We start from the raw sequence: 5,950 nt of genomic DNA, 5'->3' as shown, positions 1-5,950 counted from the left end.
CCTCTTTAAAAATTTTTTTTTTTATAGTAAAAATTAGTTTTTATTATTTTTTTTTTTTTTTTTTTTCTTTTTATTTTTTAAATTTTTTTTTTTTTTTTTTTTTTTTTTTTTTTTTTTTTTTTTTTTTTTTTTTTTTTGAGACAGATCTCCCCTGTAGCTAGCTTCAATCTCACAGACATCCACCTGCCTCTACTTCCTGATTGCTGGGATTAAAGGCATGGGCTACCACACCTGGCTCTGTTCAAGTCTTGGGATCTTCCATTTCTCTGATAAGATTCTTTGTTCCCTGTCCTATGCATTTCTTCCACTAGGCTGTTCCTGAGTTGCATTCTTTATTATAAAAGTATGATAAAACTATACAGCTTCCCTGAGGACTGAGTCATTCTAGCAAATTACTGTATTATATTTTCTGGGAGGCCATGGGAAGCCCCAAATTTACAGCCAGTTAGTCAGATGTACACGTGACCTTCAGATCTTGCAACTTGTCTGAAGGGAAATTTTGTGAGACTCATCCCTTAGCCTGTAGAGTATCTGCTAATTCTGGGTTGTTAGGATTGAATTTAATTGCATGCTACCCAGCTGGTGTCACAGAGTCAGAGGATTTGGGGAAAAACACCACACCAATTAAAATATTAAAGAAGAAAAATCTTATAGTTGTCTCAAAAGTTCATATAGGTAGCAGCTCTTTTAGAGCAGAGCTTGCCAACCAGTTTTCCAGATTCCAGATAAATGCACACAGTCTACCCTAAATGGGTGGCAGGTGAAACAAGCCTGAGTAGGCATTGTAAAGGCCAGAAGCTCCAAGCTAGCTGTTTCTCTAAATTAAGGCAGATTTGTCTATTTTTCTTACTGCTGGGTATAAACCTAACAATTTTTCTACATGTCTGATCATGTGAAAGTCACAATGATTTTGTGATTTTTCTTGAGATAAGCTTGACCTAACAAGGTAATATTTGTCCTGTTGTTCTACCTGTACAACTAGTAGGTGAAATCTATTGGTTCCATTTCAGTAGATCCTATCTATTTAAAAACATACACCTGTAACTACTAGGCATTAATGCTTTTTTCCCTCTACTCCTTGAACTAATGTGATACAAGAATCCTGGGTGAGAGTGCCTCAAACTTCCTTCATTTGGACCTAAACACACTCAACATGGAGTGTAGCAGGTTAGCAAGCCTTATTTGACCACTTGTGTAACTCATCTCTTCAAATAAAATTCTTTTCAGTAATAAAACTTATGTGTTTGAGTTTATTTTAATTGTATGTATATGAGTATTGTTTGCCTGCATGTATGTAAGTGTACCATGTGTGTACAGTAAGTTGTACTAACTTACTCTAAGTTGTCACTTTGAAATCTCCTTTGAATCTGTCTTTGAATCTTGAAATCTCCTTCATTGACTAGCTACACACAGAGCCACCTAACTTCCTGTATTCTACCATCACGACACCGTGAGTAATTTTGAATGAGCCTCTGAGTGTAAGCCTCTGAGCCTTCCTCACTTCTCCACATCCTTCTTGTGCTGTCCATGGACTAGCCTCCTTTGTTACAGAGCCTAAATAGCAATGCTACCCCCAATGAACTGAAGTTATACTTGGTGAATTTCTAGCCTACATGTTTTTCTATTTTGCAATCCAAGTTGGTTAGGAGCTTTTTCTGGAAATCAGCATACCATGACATTATTCTGAAACATGGACCTTCCAGACAACTTTCATACAGAAAATACTTTGAGAGTTGCAAGATCAGTTTAATGGCACATTATGAGTACCGTCTCCTCTGTAAATGAAATCTTCAACTGCACACTGAAGGAGAGAATGTTCCCTGGCCATAGTTCTGCCAGTGTTTGCACCATCACACACACACACACACACACACACACACACACACACACATCCTCTGCTAGCACTCACGGCATCCTTAGTTCCACAGTCACATACACAACATACCTTTAAATGTATTTATTTATTTATTTATTTTGATTTTATGTGCATGAGTGTTGTGCCCATGTAAGTGCTCCCATCATGCAGTGCCTGTGGATGCCAAAAGATGGCACTGGATCCCCTCAAACTGAAGTTATGGATGGTCGTTAGCCTCCAGTCGGTGGGTGCTGGCAACCAAACCTGTGTCCTCTGCAAGAGCAGTCACATCTCCAGCCCCACAAAATACCTTTATATGAAGCAATGTTTAACATTTTATTTTTTTATAAAATACATAGAATGTCTTTTGGGATTTTCAGTGACAAACTACAAAGAATGTACTTGCATAGGACATGGTACCTAGCCAAATATTGCTCACAAATATCTCTTGTTGGATCAACCTTTATTAAATCTTCCCCATGAGCTGATATTTTGGGGAACAAAATATTATTGGTTAAAAAAAAAAGCATGTAAAGTTTCCAAAAGCAAAAATGTGCATAACCAAAGCAAGGATAAAATTTCAAGGCCTGTACAGTAAAGCAGCTGTTAGAGGATTTACTGGAAAATTCCTCCAAAACATAATAGAAGCTGCTTGCTACAAAGGAAATATTTTTCCTTCAAATGCATGATATTAGAGTTCAATAAGTTATGTGCTCAAAACACTTCACTGTTAAAATCTGAGATTTTCACGATAACCTCCCCCTTGGGGACTTGACTCTTGTTCCAACCTTTTCAAAATCCGCAGTACCACCAGGGTGAGATTCATGATGTGAGCACTAAAACTCCAGGGACTCATTCCTTTCGTGCAACTTCCAGCATCAGTAACAGGAGAGGAGTTCATTTCTCAGGCACACAAGTGACTCACCCTAGAGGAAGCAAATCTGATAGCATTTCACTTTCAACTAAAGAAATTATCTTACACTTCCCAGAGGGGGCACTGTGTGATTTATAGGGTAGCAGAGAAAAAGCAATACTTAGAGGGGCCAGAGAGGAATAGAAAAAAAGACTGCTCCAGCACCCACCTTGGCTTCTACATGCAGGACCAGCATGCCAGTAGGATGTCCTCAGGCTCCGAAGAGACCTAGGAAGCACTAGGAAGGCAAAGGTGATGCTGACCCGGGCAGCAGCAGTATGACTACTGCTCTACCTCCAGGATACACATGGGACCAAACAGACCAAAACCCTCTTAATTATCCCCCAAACTGTCCTGTGTAGCTTAGTCCTTGGCTCTGCTATCTTCCAAAGCATTTCCTAGAAGTCATAAGAAACCTCTTAGATTCTATGCAACCTTGTATTTACACACAAATCACTGGCTATTATAACAAGAGGTATTTGAACATTCCAACCATTTTCAGCCCACCCATCCACACCCCCAAGTGTAAGATTTATAGCCCAGCCATTGTCGTAGGAGAATCCTCTTCAGCAGACAGCTCAGGATCTGGTTATCGAGTGACGAGGAAGCTGCACTTAACTTTGTTCCGATAGTGTAAGAAGACACTTGGTTTCAATGTGTACATTTGATTAAACCTCCAAGCTAAACAACCCTATTTTTCTTAAGCATGGAAACGGTCAAACCACCACATGACATTGACAAAGGCACAATCTGTTCAATAACTATGGAATATGCATTAAATTTTCCGAGTTGGTTCTGACATGAATCTCTTTTGTAGGACAGGGAGACAGCACATAGCTGAGACTCAGGAGGTTGCTTTACAAGGAAAGTCTGAGTCCCAGTGTGGGTGACTCAGCTCTGCTCTGCTTGGGGAAGATAAAATGTCACATGCTTTACTCTTGGTGAAACAGGTTACTGGGGGGGGGGGGGGGGGCTGTAGAAAGAAGCCTGTTTTTAGATTCCAGTGAAATGTGAAAGGGCCCTATCTGAAAAGATAGGCATTGGGCTGGTGAGGAGAACTTTTCCTGCCTTATGATTAAAGATTATCTTTAAACTTATCTGGAACTGTTTACTACTGAGACCCTTTGAGTTGTGCTGATAAGGAGGAAGTCAGATTCCAGTTATCCTGCCACTGTGCTTAGCCACAGCATCAGCTGCCACAGTAGCCACAGCTGGGGAGCAGCTCTGAATTCTGTTCTGAGTCACAACAAATGTAGTCAGAGGCTTTGGGGATGCTTGGGACCTGCTGTAGAGCTGTTTTATTCATAATCATGCTAAACATCTTGCATTTTGCATTCTGTGGGTATGCATGTTCTAGAGAGGGTAGGCCCCCTGCTCTCTGCCTGTTCCCTGAACTAATAGACTCCTGGCTTTATTCGGGGATCTAGCCCAAAGAGAATCATGCTTAGCCATTCACCCTTTAACAGAAAAATGTGCAGAGATCAATATATATACATTGCTTTGGAGTGTTTGGCGTAAAGCTTTTCTTCCTTAATAAAAGGAAACTTGGTACAACTGAGCTGCTTAATAAACTTGCCCCCCAACCTTACCTCTGGACTTCCTATTTGGAGAGGTGATAAACTCTGCTGTTTAAATCTCACAAGACATAGGAAAAAAATGCAACTAACAGCATCCTAACTGGTCCCCAGTTATAGAAACCTGTTTTACTTTATTTTTTCTGAAATAGTATTTAAAGTCATATACTATCAATTTCTTCATAGGTAGAGAAGATAATAATTCACAATTGAATTTGCTCCTCTGCAAAATAGGTATAACAGTAGTAATAATTTAAGAGGAGTATCCTAGTCATTAAATATAGGTAAAGCTCTTAAAATAGCACCTGGAGCACAGCAAAACTCAGTTGAATTGTCAAATGTTACTATAGAGATAAAGAGGCAAGATTGCTCTTTCTAGGGAAATTATAGAGCCCTTTTAAAAAGCTTGAGGTAGTTAGATTGCCTCTTGTGACATATAAGGTCACAGCAAGAAGGGACCATCTAAGAGGAAGGTAACTCACCCTTAGTGAATCTGCTGCATCTTGATATAGAATGCTCTGGCCTCCAGTACTGTAGGCAATACATTTGTGTTTATAAATTGCTCTGTGTGTGGTATTTGGGGATTGTAGTTCAGACTAAGATAGGCCATAAACCAAGGAATTTAGATAGTTTCTGGAATCTGACAAGGCAAAACAAACAAACAAACAACAAAAAGCCCAGATTCTTCCTTAAGCTTTGAAAAGAATAGATGCCTGCCAACAAATTGACATTAGACTTTTGACCTTCAGAACGTAAGAGAATAACTATGCACCATTTTGAGCCCCTAAGTCTATAGCCATTTGGTACATCAGCAGCAAGACACTATTATAGCTAGATAACCAGGTGTACCATGCTACTGTGTTAGCTTGGATATTTCTGCTACAAGTGCCAGAAACCACAACTCAAAATGGCTTAAAGGATCTATTGTCTCACATATGAAAAGAGAGAAAATAATAGAGTTGGCATGTTCCAGGCTGTTCCTGGCTGAATTTGGTTACTACAGCTCCAGACACTTTATCCTTAGTAATGTCCAAAAAGTGGAAGAGAAAGCTAACTTTGTCATGTGCTCCTTTTTAAGCTCTAGGCATATGTCCCCAGAAGTTCCCCAGTGGATTTTACCTCCTGTGGTAGTACCTGGAACTGAATCATGTAGCCATTCCTAACCAGTTGCTGGGGACAGGAAAGGATTCAAGATTAGCCCAGTCAGCTCATGTAAAGGCTTGGTGGCCTGTTTCCTGGTTTCTGAAAGGAAGAAAGCACAGGGATAGAGTACTGTATAGCAGACAGAGGTAAGAGCAGTGCCTGCATTCTCTCAAGGATCCTATGGGGCAGTCTGCTTCAAACTGAATGAAATGTGTCTCCTGCTGAGTGTGGTGGTGCACGCCTTTAATCTCAGCACTCAGGAGACAGAGGCAGGAGGATCTCTCTGAGATCAAGGCCAGCCTGGTCTCCATAGTGAACTCCTGGGACTATGGGGAGACTCTCAAAAAACAAAAAAATAGGAAGAAAGAAAGAGAGAAAGAAAGAAAGAAAGAAAGAAAGAAAGAAAGAAAGAAAGGAAACAGACGAACTGGTTTCCATAGTGAGCTCCTGGGACTATGGGGAGAC

The sequence above is a fragment of the Nannospalax galili genome, unplaced genomic scaffold (assembly GCF_000622305.1).
Source record: "Nannospalax galili isolate Female #2095 unplaced genomic scaffold, S.galili_v1.0 scaffold115, whole genome shotgun sequence".
NCBI lineage: Eukaryota > Metazoa > Chordata > Mammalia > Rodentia > Spalacidae > Nannospalax > Nannospalax galili.
Note: the sequence above shows the minus strand (reverse complement) of the source record.